The following is a 24,177-nucleotide window of genomic DNA, read 5'->3' on the forward strand; positions in this document are numbered from 1 at the left end:
TTATTGCTCATGAAAACCACACATTGTATGTTGTACCACCATACAGTGAGACCTTTAGAGGTGGTGGTCCAGATTCCTGTAAACATCGGTACCACTAATACCCACTAGCACGTCCTCTTTCACTGATGCATTCGTCGTGGCATGCTATCCACAAGTTCATCAAGGCACTGTTGGTCCAGATTGTCCCACTCCTCAACAGCGATTCGGCGTAGATCCCTCAGAGTGGTTGGTGAGTCATGTCGTCCATAAACTGCCCGTTACAATCTACACCAGGCATGTTCGATAGGGTTTGTGTCTGGAGAACATGCTGGACACTCTAGTCGAGCGATGTCGTTATCCTGTAGGATGTCATTCACAAGATGTGCAAGATGGGGGCGAGAATTGTTGTCCATGAAGACGAATGCCTCGCCAATATGCCGCCGATACGGTTGCACTGTCGGTCGGAGGCAGCCGTTATGGCGCCTTCCATGACCACCAGCGGCGTACGTCGGCCCCACATAATGCCACCCCAAAACAACAGGGAACCTCCACCCTGTGTGTCTAAGGTGTTCAGCCCGACCGGGTTGCCTCCAAAAACGTCTCCGACGATTGTCTGGTGGAAGCCATATGCGACACTCATCGGTGAACAGAACGTGATGCCAATCCTGAGCGGTCCATTCGGCATGTTGCTGGGCTCATCTATACCGCGCTGCATGGTGTCGTGGTTGCAAAGATAGACCTCGCCATGGACGTCGGGAATGAAGTTGCGCATCATGCTGCCTCTTGCACACAGTTTGAGTCGTAACACGACGTCCTGTGGCTGCACTAAAAGCTTTATTCAACATGGTGGCGTTGCTGTCAGGGTTCCTCCTAGCCATAATCCGTAGGTAGTGGTCATCCACTGCATTAGTAGCCCGAGGACGGCCCAAGCGAGGCATGCCATCGACAGTTCCTATCTCTCTGTATCTCCTCCATGTCCGAACAACATCGCTTTGGTTCATTCCGAGACACCTGGACACTTCCCTTGTTGAGAGCCCCTCCTGGCACAAAGTAACAATGTGGACCCGATTGAACCGCGGTATTGACAGTCTTGGCATGGTTGAACTACAGACAATACGAGCAGTGTACCTCCTTCCTGGTGGAATGACTGGAACTGATCGGCTGTCGGACCCCCTACGTCTAATAGACGCTGCTCATGCATGGCTGTTTACATCTTTGGGCGGGTTTAGTGACAGCTCTGAACAGTCAAAGGGACTCTGTCTGTGATACAATATCGACAGTCAACGTCTATCTTCAGGAGTTCTGGAAACCGGGATGATGCAAAACGTTTTTTGATGTGTATAGATATACGAAATTAGACACCGTTACACAATTAATGTTAACTTACTATTCGGTAAGCAGGTCGTACAAATAATTGACATGTTGCTTCTACAGTGGCAAGACTGAGAGAGGTAAGTAATTACATGTCAAATGACTGTGAAACACAGGCTTCTTAAAACAATATAATGTGGCATATAGCTACCCTTTGCAGTTCTTCATTTTGGTCATAGGCACTGGTACTGATAAAATAGAAGTCTGTGGTCTTAGATACCCGTACACAAAAAACAATTCCGTCGAGTATCGTAGTTTGTGTGTAAAAAGCAATTTTATAAACTCGCAGCTTAAAAGAGCCGTAACTGGTAATAGTCCAGCAGTGATCAATATATAAATTAATCACATCGTTATATTTTATACAATTTCTTTTCTTTCCACATGCTAGATTTGCGTATTCTATCGCTCGCTACGCGCCAACTGTTAGTTCTACAGAAAAAAATCAACAGGATCATTTGTAGGAAATTTAAAGAAGTTAAATTTTGCACTTGGATACGTCTTCGCCGGAGGCCAGGGTTTTCGAGACATTCAATGGAAAACTCACTCGAAGATCATTTTTGTGTTTTCCTTGAATAATACGAAAAGTATGGTCTCTAGCGTCAACGTATCCCCGTAAGAAATTTACTTAGGTTAAATTTCCTACAAAAAGGACCTATTCATTTTTTCTTTAGAGTTTAATAATTTGCATGTAGCGACAGAGAGAATATGAGTCTTGCATTTGGCGTTTGAGGGTGTTGCAGGTTGCGTAAAGTCCCTCAGGTAGGCGCAGCTAAATCACCCCTGTGTACGTAAAAGAAATGACAATCATAGGCCTATTAAGTCCTGGGGAATCTGATTCTGCGACAAAAATTAAAGGTGTAACTTTGGATTTTAAAGTTGTCTTCCCCCACTCTATCCCTAATAGAGGTCGTGAGAAAACTTTTTGTGTCGTTCTCTATCCCACTGGGAGTCTGACACACTTTATGTCTCAATTTCTTTGCTCCAGTGAGTAGTTTTTGAAATATTTTAATCCCTTCTGTGAAAGTGACCACCCGGTTTTTTACATAAGAAGACAAAACATATGGTGTCAAAAATTTACGCTCAAGAGTGCCGAAGTGGCATTCCGCCAAAATGTAAATTCTTTCATATCTATTATCTTCTTCCGGATCTGTGATTTCTGACTACCATTATGACTGTCCTATCCAACTTACACCCACCCTGAAATACCTTGTCGTCACGTCACTTGGACTCCCCATCTGCTTACCATCTAATGCAAAGCCCACAATAGACTCTGCCTCCTCACTCTTCCTATCTGTATCCTGTCCGTGTCAAGGATCCTTCCCACATCTCCTACTGTTCCTTGAACACATCCATATCCTCTACTATGACCACACCCTGGTCCCCCTAACCCCTTGTGTATCTTTTCCTCTACACTTCCAGCTTGCTACCGCGCCTCTGCCAATGTGTGACATCCTCTCTCCATCTCCACACCCTCCACCTCTGCTCCCAAAGATACTTTCAATGTCTCCACATCCCACGTGATATCTTGACCTTGATATTTATCCTTCGATCCGTATCTGACCCAACTATTTACCTCCCTCCAATCTATGGCTCCCCCTCCTTCCACTCCCTCTCTGCTGTTGCCACCTGCCCTCATTTCCTTTCCAAGTCATCGTGCTCTTTCCTAATCTGCTCCCTCACCACCCTAGCTGTCTCGTGCGACTTGGTGTGCTACCGACTTCCTTCTCCCTCCTCTCTGACCTCCCCTCCCTTGGCAGGTCCTTCCAATTTTAATGCAACTACTTTGACGTGCTTCGGCGCTCGCAGTGTATGTAACATAAGTGCAGTGTGTGTTCAAGTTCGTTGTTCCATGTGGCTCTCATTACTACACCGTTTTTAATTGGGCTCTTTGTGCAGCCGATGTTTATATGCTATGTCTTCTTCGAGCGTCATTTTAATTATGTGTGGATTTTATGTAAACGTGCCTCATGAGGTTATTACTTTATTTGTATATTTTAAATCCCATTGTTTCCCTTTCTCTTGAATAAACTTCAACTTTTATCGCCGGGTTTTATGCATGTAATGGTTTATTTTATACAGTCTCTCGCTTGAAGAGTAGCGAAATGTGCTACTGCCAGCCCACCCTAACTCACGTGGAACGAGGTATGAAATAACAGTTAAGGGAAAAAAATAGCGATGTGATTATTTAGCCATTCCTCAAAGAAGTTTTAGATAGTCAGTAATGCAAACGTAACTGACAAAATTTTCGGCAATTCATATACTTCATTTGGCTGCCGAGCAGGGGCGCCCATGCATGGAGGCCTCTGCCTCCACTCCCCGTACGTACTCTTGGCATCTGCTGCTGCTGATGTTATGATTCCACGACGATTGGCTTCGACGATAAGGCAGATGTGATGCTGATATGACTTGAGGAAGTGCCTTTGGTGCAGGAGTAGCGTCTCTCATTAGTAATAAAAATGTCATCGGTCCTGGGTTCAAAACCCGTGACTGCTCAAAATGTGATTATTGATCAACATTAGCTTTTGCCATAAGAAGTCACCCTAATTCTGCAAATTGCCAGGTCAAAGTGGGCGGAGGGGTTGTCAGAGGTTCAGGGCACTCTCTTGTCCTAGGAGTGGGAAAATGCAGCACTGATCAACGGCACGAGAACGCAGAACGCAATGGAAACCATTGCACTAATGACGTATAACCTGTATGCACAGGACATGTGGACTGTAACTGAAAAAGTGTCAATTTTGTTTCAAGTTCGGCAGAAGACTCCGGAATAGTTCCTCATTCGGATCTCTGGGGGCAGACTACCACGAAAAAAATACTTAATAACCAACAGAAAGATACTGTTCTACGAATCGGGGCGTGGAGTGCCAGAAGTTTGAACCTGGTTGGGAACATAGAAAAACTGAAAAGGGAAATGCAGACCATCAATCTAAATATAGCTGGGGGTCAATGAAGTGCAGGAAAAAAAATGGTTCAAATGGCTCTGAGCACTATGAGACTTAACTGCTGTGGTCATCAGTCCCCTAGAACTCAGAATTACTTAAACTTAACTAACCTAAGTACATCACACACATCCATACCCGAGGCAGGATTCCAACCTGCGACTGTAGCGGTCGCGCGGTTCCTAACTGTAGCGCCTACAACTGCTCGGCCACTCTGGCCGGCTGCAAGGGAAAGAAGACAAGGATTTCTCGTCAGATGAGTATAGGGAAATATTAACAGCAGCAGAAAATGGAAAAGTGGGAGTAGGATTCGTTTTGAATAGGAGGACAGGACAGCGTGGGTGTTACTATGAACCGTTCAGTAATAGGGTTGTTCGTATCAACATCCACAGCAAACAAACATCGACAACGATAGTTCAGGTATACATAAACCGACGTCGCCAACTGAAGTTGAAGAGATAGGGAAAGTACATGACGATATTGGAAGGGTAGTACTGTGAGTTAAGGGAGCAGAAAGTCTAATAATCACGGCGAACTGGAATACAGTTTTAGGGGAAGGAGTGGAGGAAAAGTTTACAGGAGAATATCGGCTTGCGGTAAAGAATGAGAGAGAAATAAGACTAAATGGGCTCAGCAAGTAATAGGGAATACTCTGTCCAAGATTCACAAGAGTAGGAGGTACACTTGGAATAGACCGGGTGATACGGGAAACTTTCAGCTGGATTAAATCATGGTCAGCAGAGGTTCTGAAATCAGATTCCAGTTTGTAAGACGTACCCAGGAGCAGATACAGGCTCAAATCACAGTGTAGTAGTGGTGAAGAGTAGGCTGAAGTTCAAGATATTAGTCAAGAGGAATCGATATGCAAAAACGTAAGATACGGAAATAGTAAGTAATGACACGATGCATTTGAATTTTTCAGAGTCCATGAATACTGTGATCATGAGTAGCTCAACAGGTAGTTCAGTTGAAGTGGTATGGACATCTCTAAAAAGGGCAATCACGAAAGTAGCAAAGAAAAACACAGGTACAGAGAAGGTAACTGATAAATGAAGTAAATAGGAAGAGCAGGGCAGCAAAGACGAAATGGCTGCATGAAAAATGTAAAGAAATCGAAAAAGAAATGATTGTTAAAAAGACAGGCTAAGCATGTAGGAAAGTCGAAACATCCTTACTGAAATTAAAAGCAAGGGTGATTGCCTGAAGTACAGATTCAGCATATAGGTTAGTCAAAACCACCATCGGTGAAATTAAAGCAAGGGTGGAAACATTATGAGTGGAATGTGAAGTCCACTGTTAAATACCCAGGAGGGAGCAGTTAGGTGGAAAGAGTACATTGAAAGCCTCTATGAGGAGGACGATTTGTCTGATGTGATAGGAAAAAAAACACGAGTCGATTTAGAAGAGATAGGAGATCCATTATTAGAATCAGAATTTAAGATATCTTTAGAGGAATTAATATCAAATGATCCAGAACGGATGATTAACATTCCATCAGAATTTCTAAAATCATTGAGGGAAGTGGCAAAAAAGCGACTGTTCAAGTTGGTGTGTAGGGTTTATGAGGTTGCGACATACCATCTGACTTTCGGGAAAATATCAGTCTCACAGTTCGAAGACTTCCAGAACAGATAGTTGCGAGAAGTATCGTACAAGCAGCTTAAATGCTCAGACATCTAAGTTGCTCACAAGAATAATATACAGAAGAATGGAAAGGGAAACAGGTCGTGTTGGATGACTAGTTAGCTGGCTTTAGGAAAGGTAAAGGAACTAGAGAATCAGTTCTGATGTTGCACTTGATAATGGAAGCAAGACTAAAAAAAATCAAATACCTTCATAGGATTTGTCGACCTGGAAATAGTGTTCAACAATTGAAATGGAGCAAGACGTTCGAAATTCTGAGAAAAATATGGGTAACATACAATATGTACAGGAGCCAAGAGGGACTAGTAAGAGTGGACGAACAAGAACGAAGCGCTCGGATTGAAAAGGGTTGTAAGACAGGACTGTAATCTTTCGCCCCTACTGTTTAATCTGTGCACTGAAGGAGCAATGGTGGAAATAAAAGGAAGGTTCAGTAGTGGTATTAATACTCAAGGCGAAAGGATATGAAAGATACGATTCGCTAATGACATCGCTATACTGAGTGAAAGTGAGGAAGAATTACACGATTTGCTGAACAGAATGGAGAGTGTAATGCTTACGGAATATGGATTAAGAGCAAATCAAAAAAATACGGAAGTAATGAGAACATGCAGAAATCAGAACAGTGAGTATCTCAACATCAGGTATGATAGTCACGTAGTGATGAAGTAAGGAATTCTACTACCTAGACAGCAAAATAACGAATGACGGATTGGCAAGGAGGACATCAGAAGCAGAATAGTAACGGCAAAAAGGGCATTCCTGGCCAAGAGAAGTCTACTAACATCAAATTTAGGCCTTAATTTTAGGAAGAAATTTCTGTGAATAAATGTTTGGATCACAGAATAACATGATAGCGAAACATGGACTGTGGGAAAAACGAAAAAGAAGAGAATTAAATCATCTGAAATGTGATGCTACAGACGAATGTTGAAAATTATGTGGACGGTTAAGGCAAGGAATAAAGTGGGTCTGTGCAGAATTGCTATGGACAGCACAAACTGTAGAGGGAGACAGGTATTGGGATACATCCGGCAAATAATTGAGGACGTAGTTTGCAAGTGCTACTCGGAGATGAAAAGGAGAGGAATTCACGGCAGCCCTCATCAAAACAGTCAGAAGACTGATGACAAAAAAAGCTGTGAGTCCCAGTCCCCTACCACTGACATTCTCTCCATAGTCTTGGCGCAAGGTTCCTGGGATGATAAGAAAGTTTCCATGCGGTTTCTGTGAAATATGCCCATGCAGACTACAGTCGACTCTTGCTCTCACAAGGAATAGCAGAGGGAGTTCACTGTTGGATGCTCTTCGTGGACTTTTCTGGAGCGCGGTGGTTGGGGGGGGGGGAGGCTGTGTTCCGTCCCCTCCCCTCCATTCCCTTCCCCGCCTCAGTACCCTCCATGCCTTTGGCATATGGTTCTTGGTATGGGCTTGAAGATAAGGAAATGCTGATACTGCTGTCAATGAAATAAAACATGTGCAGTTTTCTCATTTGTAATATAACAACACAGACAAGACAGCACACAGGATAACCTGCTTGGTTACCAAGAAAATTATTAATTGTGAAACACTTCAAAAAGCAATTTGTAAACTCTTTCCACTCATACAAGAAAAGCCATTAATTAATATACGAAAAAGACACTGAACACTCCCTGCTTAGCAAATTCCATCAAAACAATATTGCTGCCAAACACTTCTGCACTGAGCTCCACTATGTGCTCAGTTTGAACAACACTATCTTTTCCACGATTACATTTTTGTTTAGAGTCCATGGTATTCCAGTGGAAAAGTGAAACAATATGCAAAGAATGTCATTTTCCAGAAACTCTTCAACAGTCCTGTGCACTAAAAGTCCTCTGATCTCTATATTTTTATCCCAAGTCAATTTTTTCCCATTGCCACAACCTTATAAAAACATAAACACACACACACAAAGAGAGAGAAGAGAGAGAGAGAGAGAGAGAGAGAGAGAGAGAGAGGAAGAGGCACACACATGGAACTGGGGTTGTAATATGAAATACTATGGTTTCTCGTCTTGTATGTGCTCTACTATGGTGAGCTACTTGAAAATTACGTTCAGGAACTGGAGACTGCTTTGGGATGTCGTGAAATTGCAGTTGGCAGCCACTGTCAGTATGTGAAGCTGTTTTAACGTGTTCACTAGGAGGAATAATTGTTGCAGAATAGTGGTTTTCAGTTTAATTTTTCTCATGTTACGTATATTGTTAATGTATTTTCTAAACAGATGTTTAGCTTATACATTAATGTCTAAAAGGACGTGTTTGTTGCTTATTTAAATTTACTTTTCGATTCGATTTGCGTTTCTGAATTTCAAGGTGGCTGTGTCACTAATATGGAATACTAGTATTCCACTTTGCACCGTACTTTCACAACCGAAGTTTGCCAAAGCCGACAATATCCAGAATACGTTTTCGGGTGAACAGGCTGGAAGAGGGTGGTTACGCCTTTTCTTGAAGCGGCACAGTAAGGAAACCTCTTTTAATAATCTAAACGTTTCACTAGAGAAAATTCGACAATATTTAATAACTGAAAAAGGTGTATTTCTTATTTTTCTATTATGTTGTTATGTTTTACAGTGTTTAACATGACAATGAATTATTATATTCCCCCTTTTTTGTTTTAATATTGACAAACTTAAAATGCATGGATTATTTTATATTTTTATCAAAAAAACTGAAGAGACAGAACGAATTTAGCAATACTCCTAATGTGGTATTATTTGAAAATCTAGTAAGTATTAGTACATCCCACAATAAGAACTACAGATATTTTATTTGCTTCATAAGAAAAACGAAAATGTATCATATTATATGCTAGACCACTACTTGCCACCTGGATTCTTCTGTATATAATGGTATTACACTAGGCGAGCTGCACTTACCGTTCACGGAAAATTACCTACAGCACTTTCAGAATGTTGTACTTTACACAGCTTTTTATCTAGTTGCTTTCGACTCACCCATAGCCCACTTTGAACGATATTCTTGTATTGTTTCAGGTGTGTTCTGAAACACATATTCTACTTCTTGCAGTAGAAACTGATTTATACTTTCAAGGAGCACAACATCATATATATTTTTGTTCTGCTGAACGTATTTCACCGAAATAACGATTACCAAATCTGACCCATTACCAAGCAATTTAGATTTAGCCTCATCTCCTCCAATTCCTTGTTTATAGTTTGAGACTTTCTCACATTTAATTTCTGGCCTAACGTTTTCCTTTTCTGTTGATCTCCCACTGATCTTCCTTAAAGCTCACCAATCAATCCAGTCCCTTAGACTCACCACTACCAACACGTATATTACAGATTGAACTTTGTTAGGCGTTGACAACTAACGGTGCAACTGAAGTTCCTAAGTCATCAGTCTTCTTAACTGCTTTCTGAATTTCATCCCTGCTCTCTGACACGTTATTCTCGGAACTAACCTTCAGCTCCTGAAAAATATTGTCTAAATTCATTAATAACGTAGTACGATTTGTAACTCGTCCTCCAGCCTCAGTAATAACTTGTTGACTAGGCATGATATCCGAACTCTCTGTCTCACCTGTCTTATCTCCTCACGTTCTTTCTTTAAAGTTAGAAAATCACTGTGTAACTATCTGTTTTATTAACAGACAACTTCCTGAAACTTAACATGATCTCCAAAAACAGTGGCAACTTCAAATTCTCTTATTACAGTCTGAATGCAATTTTTCCCTTAACTGTGTACCAAGTACATCAAATTTCTCTGCAACTTCGTTCCCAATGGATTTAGGTTTTTTTTTGTTCCAAACTGTCTGTGTAAAGTAATAACATTAGCTTATTGTTACCTCACACTAGCTTCTATTGTCTATCGTTGGGAGTGGCCTTCATTCTTCCACCTAATTTCTCACCATATTGTTTATTATGAGCCTCTAATTCGTTATTATGTTCTTTGGCATTGGCTCTACATTACTTCCTTATAGCTTCCGTTCAGAAAACTGTTTGGTAGTTGGGATAACATTCTGCTGCACAGTCTGAACATCCCAAGCTACAGTCACTGCAGAAGCATCTGCTACTAGTAGGGCCGAGTGGCTGAATCACACCTACTCAACTGCACTGATTACTTGAGTGATAACATTAACATCACCGCCGCCTACCCTCACTAATTGGCAGACGAACTGAATCATCATAGGACACCCCTACTTTCTCCTGCTTCGTAGTCATAGTCAGAATAAAAGAATCAGAGTCTTCCACCACACTATACATTTCACTTCTCGATTGACTTCTTTCAAAACGGCATCTTCTGGTCTAATTTTGACTAACCTTCTCCATCATACAACGAATAAAAAACCATCAAAGACTAAAAACCGGAATCGATGTGAAATCTCATCACACAAGCCCAGCAAAATATTTCACAGACAAAAAAATTTTTCTGGGTTTGTGCCATCATTGTCAGCTATACAAAATTCCGACGTTTTGGCGAATACTGTAAGACGCCTTCATCAGGTTGTATTGACAATGCGGCCTCAAACCGAGAAGAATTTTATTGACTGTGACAATGGCCACGGAAGCCTACGTTTACACAAAAAGATTTCACACGTTCGTACGTATGAATGAAACGAAAAATATACTCCTAAGACTCCCACAGCCTTTCCCAAAGTACCTAATAATAAAGACAAATAATACCACTGTGCAGGGCCTCTTCTTATTACCTCATTCAAGGTCCAGTGTTAGAAATTAAACGGAAGAAAACAAGAGATGGAGATTGCTCAGGAATTATTACAATACCACTTAAGGAATGAAATACCTAGAACTACATAGAAAATTACACATCTGAAGCGTCATCTGTTTGATAACAAAAACCCTACAAATCTCGACATTCAGTAATTATGTTCATAATTGTATCAGATCAGTTTTACTCGTAGTTTTTTCTAAATCCAAGTGTACATTTCTCACAGCTAAATAAATTAACACATAAAATAAATTACAATTGTTTCAATGTTTTTACTACTGTTTTACTGTCTGAAGGTGTCCCTTACTCAACCCTGTCACACTTTTAATTCCCCAGAATGTTCCTGTAAAGGAGAGTGGAGATTTTCTTATCTTTACGACTCAAATAAAAAAAACTAATCTATATCATAAATAAAATTACTTGACTGGCTGCCGAACAATATAATTCAATCCTGAAGAAGACTAGAATAATTCCACACTCGTCATTTCCTACTTACATGTGAATCATCAACGAGTACAAAATAAACAGCAGTTCCAAAAATCTCTTAAATCGACAAGGTATAGTTACAATGAATTAACATCCACGATTGAAAATATAAGTTCGAAATGCAAAACACATCAATGACAAATGATGTTTAACACTGAAAGAAAATCTATACCTAAAGCACAGAGTTGCTGGTTTAATACATTAAAAAATAACTGTTACATTAATATGAAGTATGAAATTAGACAATTGGCCTGTTTCACATATAATGATCTGATAGTGGTCTGACACTGACATACCACTGTACTTCCATGTATTTTCCCGGCGACTCGCATTCACCAGAACGACTCTTCAACTCCCCTTACTGCCATCTTATTTGGGGTTTACGTGATTTTCCTAAATGACTCCAGGTTAAGGTTGGGAAGATTCTCTTGAAGACATCGACTTCCTTCGCCAACCTTTGGCAATCTGAGCCTGTATTCCGTCTCTAACGACGTAGCCATTGACTGAATGTTTAACTATTCCTCCTCCCTTCCTCCAATGCATTTTCAATCGAAAGATAATTAGGCACTTTATAATGAACTTAAAGAAAGAAAATGGTGATTACACATCCCAAACACTAAAATATCCCACAAATTATCCGTATTATGTTGCTTCAGTTTCCAAAATTGTGTCAGTAAGTGGTCACTGATAGCTTGCCCTCTCTTTTAAAATCACATCTGAAAATTAATTCTGTTCTCTCGCTTTACACCAAATAAATACAACCTAACCAAGCAGTTTTCACACCTGAAGTAGAATGAGATTATAAGACTGTTATCTTCACCCAGTTTGACTGAATCCTAATCCTATATACTCATACAAGTTGACACAAAAGAAGTAAGAGGTAACAACTAACAACAGATCACATAACTGCCTAAATGTTAGTACTGTAAGTTGCTTTCAGAATGTTGGAATTAGTTTCTACAGAGTCCCTTTATGTATATGGACAATTAATACCAGTAAGTTACGAAACTTAGAATATCAATGTAAATATAAAAATATGTACTCTTGCCACAAGTAGTAATATAACAAGAAAGTAATACCACAAAGGGAAAATTCATGTAAAAGGGTGATAATCACTCCATTTAAATAAAAGGTAATACAGGTGAAAAGCAACTTTATTGAACCTGTAAGGCTAAAACAGAAGTTCAGAATAAAATTTCCAACTAACATCATGTTTGGCAAGCCCCTTGCCATCCTGTATGCCACAATACACCTTACAACCTATTTTCATGCAAGAGGTTAACAGTTATTCCCAGTAGCTAGAATTTCAGACTGAATGCAGTTAACTGTTCGTTATACATCGGAATAGTGACGTGCCACAGTCGGAATCACGAAGTGGCAGCATGAAAACGTGACACTAAGGTGTATCAGGTATTAAAGAAATGACTTTTTGTTTCCTAGCAAAATAATTCGGAGAGGAATATCATTAATATGCTAGTACATTGTTAACAAAAGAATGTGGTATGTGTCCAGAATAACAAATACGACTGAAAATAATACGAGTGGAATCGGAACAACATATTCGGATTATACAACTTTAAACAAAGTAACAACTCTTTCATAATTCAAGTGAGGATGATAATTTTGGATCTGCAAAACGAGAAACTGAAAAGATGATATTCACTTCTTTGAGGCTCCATTTTACAATAAATATGAATACTATAGACAATTTTAAAGGAAATATTATTCAGGAGTAAACTGTGCAAAAATTTAGGACACAGCACCGAAATAACATTTGCATTCACGTAACTTCCACCACAACAAGTAACTGGTACGACCTTAACCGTTTTTTCATCATTGAGGAATCTCAGAAGCACCCCGCATCAGATCAGACAAAACCAGACCTCCTAGCGCACCAAAAGAACTAAACTAGACGAAGTACCACCAGAAAACCGAAAGCCTATTCGCGCAAGAACCACCTCGTACTCCGAATCAGCGAAGGCTAACACTCACCTGTGGGCAAATTGTCCTCCCAAAGATGCGAAATTCTTCACTGGACATGCATACACGCGAGCGCAGCAGCTTCTGGTCGCTAAAATAAATAAATAAATAAATCGAGGAGCAGATTCATTGTTGATTTTATATTTTAAAAAAATCAGGGAGTGGAAACTGGTAGGCACGTTTCTGGAAATTTCAAACATGAGATGCAGAAAATTCACCGAAGTAACATCAATTTCAAAAGAAGTGGGGTTTGACTAACTTATAAAACATTTACTAGGAGTCGAGTTGGGTAGTTTGTGAAACATGATATCAATGGGCAGTTTTGATGAAGCTGTCTCATTGATGGAGATTACTTTTGTGGACATCAGAGAGAGTTCAGTTTTTCTGGACGCTTAGCTTACGACTTCGGAGGAGAGCACACGTGGTTTATGGTTCTGAGGAAAGCAGACTTAGCTTAAGGCTTCTGTTCTTCTTCAGATTATGTGGAGATAATACTGTAGTTTCTGAAAGAGAGTAATCATTGTCAGCAGCTTCTGCCGCCAGTAACTTGTGCTTGATCTTCCACAACATTTATCAGGTGATTATGGTGACAATTTGAAGCAACCGCAATCGGGCGATGGATGTCATTAGTCATCCATAGGCGTGTGGTGTGGTAGGATTAGGTTCCACGATTTCTACATTTCGGAGGAAGTGGGGTGGATTGGTGTTTAACGTCCTGTCGACAACGAGGTTATTCAAGAAGGAGCGCTAGTTCCGATTAAGGCACGATGGTGAAGGAAATTGGCCGTCCACTTTCAAAGGAACCATTGCCTGATGCGATCCAGAGAACTCACGGAAAACCTTAATCTGAATGGCCGGGCGCGGGTTTGAACAGTCGTCCTCCCGAATGCTAGTCCAGTGTTGTAACCAATGAGCCACGTCGTTCAGTTCCAACATTCCGCTTCACTGGTCGTGGGCTCGTCAATGATTAGCGTATTTACACCGATCAACGAGAATAATATGACCTATTATCGATACAAACCCGACCAGACGATAGCAGCGTCAAATGGCGATGAATGACTACTAGTCACACATACGTACAGTGCATGTGGTACCAGTGAGTGTGCTGCCCGCTTGTACAATGGGAAAGGCATGCAATCTATCTGAGTTTGAGAAAGGGCAAATTGTGATCGCTTAGCACGAGCATTTCGGAAATTTAACGACTTGTCGGATGATTGACAAGTATCTTCAATACGTGGCGAAACCAAGGTGCAACTACGTTCAGATATCGTGGGGATGGGTGGCCAACACTCGTAATAGATGTCGCGCCTCGCAGACTGTGCAGACTTGTAAAACAGGACAGGCGGCGAACTGTGGAGGAACAAACATCAGACTTTAATTATGAGCAGAGTAAAAGTGTGTCTGAACATACAGCGCACCGAAGGCTGCCAATGATGGGCCTGCGAAGCCGATAAAGCAAGCTTGTACCACTGTCAACACCGCGACATCGGCAACTACGACTGAAATGGGCAAGCGGCTATCAGCAGTGGACGTTGGCGGGGTATCAGATTGTTTCATGATCTGTTGAATCCGTTATCTTCCAAGGAAGCAGCTCCTTGGCACCTGTAGTACGGCACGGAGAGAAGCTAGCGACGGCTCCATTATGCTAAGACAGCCTAATGGCCAAGGATTATAGTACTCTGGTTGCAGACCACGTACATCACTTCATGACGATCATGTTTTCCGACTGTAGGGGCACTTTTCAACAAGATAATTCGCTATGTCACTTCGCCAGAGGTGTGGTGGAGTGGTTGGAGGACACAGAGGCAAATTCCAACGGATGTGGTGGCCCCAGATACTGACAGATCAGAACCCGATTAAACACATCTGGGATGTGACTGAACATCTCGTCAGAGGTCTTCCCCTCCTGCCCGGAATTTGTGGAATTTAGTAGCGTGTGTGTGCGTATGTGGCACCAGCTCCAGTCACCTATCAAGGACCCATTGCTTCCAGCGCTGTTATCTGGCTATTAGGTTGGTGGTATGATACATTTTGTTATCATATGCACTTCTGACTTCAGAGTCATCATGTGTGGCCCCTCACCGTTAGTTTCTTAATAAATGTCTTGTAAGCTTATAGACACTTCCATTTCACTTATCTCTTGCGGAAGTTGCTCATTCAATCAATCCTTGGTTTAATATTGTAAATTTGTTATTTATGTTATATTTCGCTGTCTCTGTGTGTTATCGATTATGATAACGTTTTCTAATTAATTCATCTTGGCGTCTGTGTCCACAGAGAATCCATATATATATATATATATATATATATATATATATATATATATATATATATATATATATATATATATATATATTGTTGTCGTCTTCAGTCCTGAGACTGGTTTGATGCAGTTCTCCATTCTACTCTATCCTGTGCAAGCTTCTTTATCTCCCAGTACCAACTGCAAGCTACATCCCTCTGGACCTGTTTAGTGTATTCATCTCTTGGTCTCCCTCTATGATTTTTACCCTCCACGCTGCCCTCCAATGCTAAATTGGTGATCCCTTGATGCCTCAGAACATATCCTACCAACCGGTCCCTTCTTCTTGTCAAGTTGTGCCACAAACTCCTCTTCAGCCAATTCTCTTCAATATCACCCCATTAACTATGTGTTCTACCCATCTAATCTTCAGCATTCTTCTGTAGCACCACATTTCGAAAGCTTCAATTCTCTTCTTGTCCAAACTATTTATCGTCCATGTTTCACTTCCGTACATGGCTACACTCCACACAAATACTTTCAGAAATTTCGCTTCTTCAGCAACGCTTTCCTTGCCATTGCCAGTCTACATATTATGTTCTCTCTACTTCGACCATCATCAGTTATTTTGTTCCCCAAATAGCAAAACTCCTTTACTACTTTAAGTGTCTCATTTCCTAATCTAATTCCCTCAGCATCACCCAACTCAATTCGACTACATTCCATTATCCTCGTTTTGCTTTTGTTGATGTTCATCTTATATCCTCCTTTCAAGACACTGTCCACTCCGTTCAGCTGCACTTCCAAGTCCTTTGCAGTCTCTGACAGAATTACAATGTCATCGGCGAACCTCAACGTTTTTAGTTCTCCTCCATGGACTTTAATACCTACTCCGAATATTTCTGTTGTTTCCTTTACTGCTTGCTAAATATACAGATTGAATAACATCGTGGATAGGCTACAACCCTGTCTCACTCCCTTCCCAACCACTACTTCCATTTCATGCCCCTCGACTCCTATAACTGCCATCTGGTTTCTGTACAAATTATAAATAGCCTTTCGGTCCCTGTATTTTACCCCTGCCACCCTTAGAATTTGAAAGAGAGTATTCCGGTCAACATTATCAAAAGCTTTCTCTAAGTCCACAAATGCTAGAAATGTAGGTTTGCCTTTCCTTAATGTAGCTTCTAAAATAAGTCGTAGGGTCAGTATTGCCTGACGTGTTCCAAAATTTCTGCGGAATCCAAACTGATCTTCGCCGTGGTCGGCTTCTACCAGTTTTTCCATTCGTCTGTAAAGAATTCGCGTTGGTATTTTGCAGCTGTGTCTTATTATACTGATAGTTCGGTAATTTTCACATCTGTCAACACCTGCTTTCTTTGGGATTGGAATTATTACATTCTTCTTGAAGTCTGAGGGTATTTCGCCTGTCTCATACATCTTGATCACCAGATGGTAGAGTTTTGTCAGGACTGGCTCTCCCAAGGCCGTCAGTAGTTCTAACGGAATGTTTTCTACTCCCAGGGCCTTGTTTCTACTCAGGTCTTTCAGTGCTCTGTCAAACTCTTCACGCAGTATCGTATCTCCCATTTCATCTTCATCTACATCCTCTTCCATTTCCATAATATTGTCTCAAGTACATCGCCCTTGTATAGACCCTCAATATACTCCTTCCACCTTTCTGCTTTCTCTTCTTTGCTTAGAACTGGGTTTCCCTCTGAGCTCTTGATATTCATACAAGTGGCTCTCTTTTCTCCAAAGGTCTCTTTAATTTTCTTGTAGGCATATCTATCTAGTGAGATAAGCCTCTACATCCTTACATTTGTCCTCTAGCCATCCCTGCTTAGCCATTTTGCATTTCCTGTCGATCTCATTTTTGAGATGTTTGTATTCCTTTTTGCCTGCTTCATTTACTGCATTTTTATATTTTCTCCTTTCATCAATTAAATTCAATATTTCTTCTGTTACCCCAGGATTTCTACTAGCCCTCGTCTTCTTACCTACTTGATCCTCTGCTGCCTTCACTACTTCATCCCTCAGAGCTACCCATTCTTCTTCTACTGTATTTCTTTCCCCCATTCCTGTCAAATGTTCCCTTATGCTCTCCCTGAAACTCTGTACAACCTCTGGTTTAGTCAGTTTATCCAGGTCCCGTTTCCTTAAATTCCCACCTTTTTGCTGTTTCTTCAGTTTTAATCTACAGTTCATAACCAATACTTTGTGGTGAGAGTCCACATCTGCCCCTGGAAATGTCTTACAATTTAAAATCTGGTTCCTAAATCACTGTCTTACCATTATATAATCTTTCTGATACCTTCTAGTATCTCCAGGATTCTTCCATGTATACAACCTTCTTTTACGATTCTTGAACCAAGTGTTAGCTCTGATTAAGTTATGACCTGTGCAAAATTCTACCGGACGGCTTCCACTTTCATTTCTTAGCCCCAATCCATATTCACCCACTATGTTTCCTTCTGTCCCTTTTGCTACTCTCGAATTCCAGTCACCCATGACTATTAAATTTTCCTCTCCCTTCACTACCTGAATAATTCCTTTTATCTCATCATACATTTCATCAATTTCTTCATCATCTGCAGAACTAGTTGGCATACAAACTTGTACTACTGTAGTAGGCATGGGCTTTGTGTCTATCTTGGCCACAATAATGCGTTCACTATGCTGTTTGTAGTAACTTACCCGCACTCCTATTTTTTTATTCATTATTAAACCTACTCCTGCATTACCCCTATTTGATTTTGTATTTATAACCCTGTATTCACCTGACCAAAAGTCTTGTTCATCCTGCCACCGAACTTCACCAATTCCCATTATATCTAACTTCAACCTATCCATTTCCCTTTTTAAATTTTCTAACCTACCTGCCCGATTAAGGGATCTGACATTCCACGCTCCGACCCGTAGAACGCCAGTTTTCTTTCTCCTGATAACGACGTCCTCTGGAGTAGTCCCCGCCCTAAGATCCGGAAGGGGGACTATTTTACCTCCGGAATATTTTACCCAAGTGGACGCCTTCATCATTTACCAAAAAGCTAATACCTTGGCAATGGTTTGGCCGATTAATATGAACGAAGTGTTTACGGATGAGGCTAGTAAACCTACATCGAGAAGTAATACCTGATTTAGCATAATGTGTACCATTTTTAATGAGAGATGGAAATATGTGATTCGACTGATGGAACTAGCTGCGGTTTATGAGATAGATGAGTAATGAAGTATCTGTTTTTATTTGTTTACTTTTGTTTAATATCAAAAACCCGAGAAAAGCAATATCACGCCACAAGAAGATTATTTGTGAAAAAACGATGTTAGATACTAAACATTGGACTTCAAGTTGTTATTGCCCGGAAAATTTCTTTATTTCTCAATGTATCATATGTGTTTTTTGTTTACTTTTAGAATATTCGTAACTTTTTGGCAAACATTGATCTGAGTTAGGTAGTCGTTTAGAGGTTGCATAGGGCTGCCATATTTAAGGAGTGGAGTTTGAGCGACGCTAAGAGCCGCACGTGCCGCCCATCTGGGTTGGTATCCACGACTGGAGACAAGTATGTACGTAGCGACGTTCGAAAACGATCAACCTGAGCGCATATAGTGGTTTAGGACAGAAGACAAGAGTGTATTTTTTGAACTGTGAACATACTTTCGAGTGTCGTGATCGCTAAAAATGAATTTTATAGTGAACTGTTGTTGCGTCAGTTGTTAACAGTTGCCCTCACGTAGAAGCCCCTCAGACCGCATTTTAAGTGTTTAGTCAATATATTGAGGGCTGTTCGTGGAAAAATAGAAATAAACTACTTGTTCAAATTATAAATCAACGTCAGTGACTCAGTATTTTTAAATTTCGTCGCAATACCGACCTGCATTGTCTTTTTTATAATTCACTTTAGCTTGAAAATACGACAGTTGTGAGCTGGCACCCTATGACAATAAACGTAGCAAACATTGAGACCAGCACCGGCCGGGGTGGCCGAACGGTTCTAGGCGCTACAGTCTGGAGCCGCGCAACCGCTACAGTCGCATGGATGTGTGTGATGTCCTTAGGTTAGTTAGGTTTAAGTAGTTCTAAGTACTAGGGGACTGATGACCTTAGAAGTTAAGTCCCATAGTGCTCAGAGCCATTTGAACCATTGAGACCAGCCACATCTCTGGGTCGCTCAAGATAATCTTATCATAGCACGTGGAAGCTCGAGCTAACTATACAGTCTACAGTGCGCAGTGCCCAGTACCATCGTAAGATGTGGCCTCATGAACACTGAGATGCATGAGAGGGTTAAGGACGAGATGGAGACAGGTAGGTTGAGAAGGAGATACCGAGGGAGGAAATGAACAAAAAAAGGGGGAATAGGAGATGGGCAGAAATAAGAGGGAGGCGGAGATGGGCACCGAAGGGGCAAGGAGAAGGACATAGAGAGGAGAGGAGGAGATGGATGAAGTGTCCTTCCCCAGTGACGATGGAATATGGCAACCCTAGGAAGATACAATGATGGGTGGTTTTGATTAGTACAGTAGAGTCTAAGCACTAGGAATGTGTTCTTGTGTCCTGGTGTGATAATGTCTGTGGACAAATGTCCAAATTAAGAGTCATGTATTATTAGTACACTGTGCAGTGAAAAGAGAGAGAGAGAGTGTGAGAGATAGAGAGAGAGAGACAGGGAGAGAGTATACATGTTCCGAGTGCAACAGTTCTTTACTGAAATGAAAGGCACCAGGGGCATGTGGGTACAATATGGTGTGTTTTTATGTTATTTCCTTACACGTTTCTGGCGTATGTTAACGCCTTTTTTTTCAAAATCAGAGTTCTGCAAATATTTTGTATTGAATCGACAGCGTGGTTAGTTGTGTATATGTATTATATTGCAGGAAACTGTGTGATTACTTTTATTCATAGTGCAGAGAGATTTGTAGCGTTTCTGATTGTAGTAGTAGTAGTGAACTGTCTGTGGAGTACTGGTTACTAGCCTTAGAGATAGATTTTACTGTTCCTTTCTTCTTCTACACAGACTAGAGACCTGATTGTAAAGCCAAAGGTCTTAAAGTGTGATTCCACTATTTATATTTTTTGTTCTAATTTAGAGGTGACTCTGGTTTTGTGCATTTGTTCTGAGATATTGAGTAGTGCCCAAATGTTATGTCTCTGAGGCAAGAGTGCGAATATTTTTAGCTGTAATTGTATTTTGTTTATGCTCTCTTATGTGTCAGTGGGCCTGTATGTTTTGTTAGATGGCTTTATGATCTTGTTCAAGGCCTCTTTATTTGTGATATTCTGATGACCATTTTGCTCAAGACCATGAGCTGTGCAATTTAGCTTCGAGTTATCAATATAGTTTAACTTCCTGTTGTAATTTGTTGTGGATGACATTTATTTGCTAATTAATAAGTGTTTATGATAAAATATCCCCATTCCTACACTATCTAAAGCCAAAACACCACTCCATGCTGCCCCTTTGCTACACTAGCTTCTCTGTTCATCTTCTCCTAACCCCGTATCTGTTCACCACTGTTCTTTCAGTCAAACTCCTCCTTTCCCTCCCTGTGTTCATCTTCTCGTCCACCTCTTACAGTCCATCTCTTCCTCACCACCCATCTTCGCTTTCTCTTTCCAAATCTCTTATCTGAATTTCCCTGTCGTCTCTTCCTCTCGTCTCTGACAGGCCATCCACTCCTACGTCCTGCCTCTGTCTCTACTCCGCTTTCCATCCTCTCTCTCCATCTCTGCCTCCTCTCTGACTTCTCTGTTTATATTCTCTATAGTACCTTATCGCTTCCTCACTGCAATCTCAGTCCAATTCCTTCTTTCCTTTCCTCTGACCATCTCGTCCTACACATCTCTTCCTTCCCCACCACTCTTCTCTTTCTCTTTCCGTTCCCTGCTCTCCATCTCACTGTCCTCTCCCCCTCTCCTCTCGGTCTATCCCTGTACTCTTCTCTTCTGTCTCTGTCCATCTCCTTATCTTTCCTTCCTCTCTCTCTCTCTCGCTCTATCTCCACCTCGCATCTATCTCTCTCGATCGTCCTCTCCCACTTATGTGCCCATTTTGCCTTGCCTTCTGTCTTTCCATCTCCTCCTACCGTATATTAGGCTCCATCTCACCCTTCCTTTACTTCCATCTCGCCCCCTCTACCTCCACATGTTAGTATTCATACCAAGTTTAGTTAAAACTGATCAAGGAGTTTAGGACGATTTTTATGTCACTGGCATGCTCCCATGTCATTTAGATTTTACATATGTTTACCATAATTCACATGTATTTCCACAAATATTTCACTTGTATCTCTAACGAATTTCATCCCGAAGCTTCTCTTTCAAGTAGCTCAACATTTGTGACCGCACACCCCCTAATTTATGTGTCATAAAATTACATAATTTTGTAAGCACAGTCAGCGGTTTACGTCGATCCTGTTAGCGACAGATGTAGCTAATAGAGTAAGAAACAAAGGAGTATTAAATTTAACCACCATGCCTGATGCGGCAGTTTATTGTGCATCTCAGTGTTCATGATGCCATGTTGCCTGAGCTGTGTTTTAACCACTCATGGTTCTTTAGTCATTAAAGAGTCTACAGTCAGAATTTTGCTTCACTAGATTGGTCACACGAGTCGTAGTATCACATTCCTTGTGCAACTTGACAGTGATACCTTTAGCCGACGCTGTTTCGTCGTCTTCCAGCTGGAAGGCGGTGAAGCATTATGGAGGGGAGTATTTCCTCTGCATTTCCTGCCACAAGTTCAACATCGGGAACTGGCTTAGTGTGAGAAGTGTCGTCATGACACTAATTCTGTCTGCAGTGACGCCAGCATCGGTTGTGGGCATGAAGTAAATATGAAACAACTACTGGTACCACAACACACGACGCTGACAACAGCAAGGTTGCTTCTTTCATCACTTTTATAGAAATTGCAATTCACTGTACACAGGTGAGAACAGAGAAACGTAATTCATTTGCTGCTTCTACCACTTGTTATTTATTTTATCACGAGGTGTATTCATTTCATTCTTATCAATTCCTAACACCATTTTCATATCACTATATTTGAAAATAAAAACGAATAATTTTCTTTTATTAAAATATATGCTATGAATTTGGATTTTCTCATGGCACTGTAGTAGACACAGTAAAGAGTCTATGCATAACCATATGGATTAAAGGAATTTTATCTGGATATGTTCAGATTCATTGGGATATGTTGAAATTCACCATACAATTCATTATTTTGTGCATAGTCCTCTGAGGAGTGGAGGAGTGATGTGATGTAGTTGTGTTGAATCATCTGCTTTTATTTGATGTGGGTATAATAGAGTGCCTTATAACCTAAACTTTTCTTTTATGGAAGCTGATTTCAACATAATGTAAGAAATACTTCTTACTGCAACACAAAAATGCTAAAAACTTTTATTCTCTTTCTATATCAGTCTCTTTCCTTCAGGTCATTTTTAACGCATTACATTATGGAGTCAAGTTTTCATATTTATTTTCCCTGTTGTCCACAATATTACTGAAATTAACTGAAAGCCATAATGCTCTTTTATTCGCAGTGACGTAATATGATTTGTGTCGGCTGAATCCCAAGAACATATCCCACCAAATTGAACATGAGAGCACCGCTCTACTTAATTTTCAGTATTTAATTGAAAAAATTATGAACCAGTTTAGATGTCTCAGTCGATATACAAGGTCAAAATACTTCGTTAAAGGTAACTTGTTTCATGCATAAGTCGTTGCTTTAATTATGAATGGTTAATACAGCGATAAACAAGCTACGAAAACTTACCACACACATTTTCTCGGCAAAATTCAAGATAACGTTTGGAATCTGCTAATAAAAAGTTGTTAATTTCATAGTGAATTTTTTTTCAGTTTTTAGCATATCTATCCCCTGGTGAAACCGGTTCACCAATACATTATAAACTTGTCTTGCCTATGTAGAGGACCGGCTATGTGTGAGCCTCCCCAAATTCTACTTCATGCTACTGACCCTTGCTTACAACATTCGCAGTCACTTCAAATTGTCTCAGTAGAAACGTGATACCAAATAAGATGTCTAATTGTGACATGGCTTTGTTGAATCCATAGGAACAACATCACAAGCCACCCTAGTAAAAGAAACTGCCTAAAATGAAGGCGGAAGTATTTCAGTGACCTACGGCAGTTGTTGGCGGAGTAAGAGGTACAACAGTGTGAGTCTTCCTTGACAGCTTCCGAGAATACTACGTCTCTGAGCAATAAAATAGCGAGAACACAGATGGTGGCCAAATTGAAGTGCAGCAGATAGGCGATGTATTTCTGCGCGAGGTAAATGATTATAAACAAGTATTGAGTAAAGCTACCGTTTGGTTTTCCAACTCACTATGTGCTCTCAAACAGGGATTAAAGCTGTGGACCTGAAATTCTGGACAATCAGTCACCACAAGACGCTTGTAAGCTATGCCACTGCAGTTGTGGGACTTCAAAACTACTAAACTGAGGGCCCCAATCATACACAAAAAAGAAAACACAGTTCTCAAAGGACACCTTTCGACTCCACATTTTCGTGGGGTACGTACGTCACCTTGTCAGCAGTGTTGGATTACCCGACGTGTCTGACTAGCGCAGAGAACTTCGTATAGGTCTGTATACTACTCAAGAGGTATCACTTAGGGACGTCCCGTATCGACCGTTGTTGAAAGGCTCTATAACTCTCTTAACTCAAGACTCGTATTACAAGCGTAGAGGGAATCGCAACTGAAGTCGTCTTCATCCTATTTCCACCTGTTACTACAACAGAACAGACCAGTGTCAATAGACTATTACGTTTGCCTCAGA

Source organism: Schistocerca piceifrons, chromosome 4 (assembly GCF_021461385.2).
Source record: "Schistocerca piceifrons isolate TAMUIC-IGC-003096 chromosome 4, iqSchPice1.1, whole genome shotgun sequence".
In the NCBI taxonomy this organism is placed as follows: Eukaryota; Metazoa; Arthropoda; class Insecta; order Orthoptera; family Acrididae; genus Schistocerca; species Schistocerca piceifrons.